General features: G+C 37.8%; 1 pseudogene; it reads left to right on the forward strand.

Moving 5' to 3' along the window:
* The first annotated feature begins 248 nt into the window (after positions 1-248).
* Positions 249-396, forward strand: LOC117179205 (annotated as a pseudogene).
* The last annotated feature ends 1,329 nt before the right edge of the window (positions 397-1,725 follow it).

The following is a 1,725-nucleotide window of genomic DNA, read 5'->3' on the forward strand; positions in this document are numbered from 1 at the left end:
CTTGGATGCGCTTCAGCTCCCTTTCGTCTCTCTTCATTTTGTTTATTTGTTTCGTTTTTGTTTCCTGCCTTGTAATCTTTATTTTAGTCTGATTGATTATTTTCTAAAGCATTGTATAAAGGCACTGGTATTTGCGGGGTATTTTTAATTAGTCGTCTACGTTTGTTTCCTAACCTAATTGCATTTAATAATTGGACCGCTGCTTTTAATTTTCATACTCCTTTTTGTAGTTATTATTATATTGTGGATTTCTTTGGAATCCAACATTATAATAATAATATTAATAATAATAATAACACGCATAAATTTTTCGCCTTTTACTAAAGATTTCCGTGGAGGGGAACAACTGATGAGTCTAAAACACTAATTTTTTTCGTACCCGGCGAAAGCTGGGTCAAAAGAAAAAAAAAAAGAAGAAGAGCCTCGGTGGCTCAGTTGGTTAGACACTCGGACTTCACCTCAGAGGTCCGGCGTTCGATTCCTGAGCCGGTACTTCTAGAAATTTTTCAATGTACCTTTACCGAGGTTCTGGTGGTTCGAAACCCACCTTAAGCTGTGGGTCCCCCCATCGTGTACTTGACTGCAACCCAGTCCGTCAATGATGGGGCAAAAACCAGGATTTGTCCAATATGTCTGGGCAGACTGCTCTCAACAGATCACTTGATTGCATTATAAAAATGCGTCCGTGACTGATGATATATACCGAGACAGCCCCGTGCAAAAATGATCAAATAAAAAATCCAACTCTAATCAAAAATGCCTTCGACATGTTGGACAGTATAAGCCTGTGACAACATTTCGACACAGAAATGTTTTTTTATTATTATTATTATGTCCAAATTTCGGATTTGAAAATATAGGATTCTCATTTAGAAATCTATGTTAAAAATGGTATCTATTTTGTTGATTTTGATATGACGATCTACATTTTCTGTGTTAATTTTGCAGACAAAGCTACCAGGAAATTTATTGTCACAACAGTGGAAAGGAAGCCGTTGGATCTTCTTCTAACTTGTGCGACTACAAAGGAGATGTGGACCAAATTAAATGCGGTTTATGGCATCAAATCTGGTGAAAATTTGTCAATGCTCAGAAAAAGTTTTTTGAATTTGAGTGAGAGTCGAGTGAGAGTGTTGCTCATAATTTGTCGAAACTTGAACAATTGGCGGCAAAGATGCAGAGTCTCTGTGGCGAAATTCCGGATTCGATGGTGCTGTCACGTGCACTTTCAATATTATCGTCCCAATTCAATAATTTTCATAGTGTCTGGAATTCGGTAGACGTCACAAGGAAGCAAACTCAGAAGAAAAGACGGTTGCTTTGTTTCCGAAGACGGACTCAGGGAATTCTGTTTTCAATTAGCACAAAAGTCATGGAAAGTCAAATCAAAATGACAACATTCAAAGAAAAACAATGGTTGTTACTCGTGTGGAAAGAGATGTCATGTAAAGAAAGACTATACTGGTTGTTATATTTGTGGTTCAAAAGGTCACCTCCGAAGAAATTGCCCTAAAAGGAGTGAGAAAAAAGATATGAAGTATGGCGAGAATTCTATGCAGCACGGTCCAACGGTCAGTGAGACGTTCATGGGAATCAGCAACGCTGTTGATGACGATTATTTGATGATAGACTCAGGAGCATAGAATTATATGTCTACTCGAAGTGCGTGGTTTTGCAAATTCAGTGAATTTAAAACTCCAGTCAAAGTAAGGATGGGAAATTGTG

This window comes from Belonocnema kinseyi, chromosome 8, assembly GCF_010883055.1.
Source record: "Belonocnema kinseyi isolate 2016_QV_RU_SX_M_011 chromosome 8, B_treatae_v1, whole genome shotgun sequence".
Lineage (NCBI taxonomy): Eukaryota > Metazoa > Arthropoda > Insecta > Hymenoptera > Cynipidae > Belonocnema > Belonocnema kinseyi.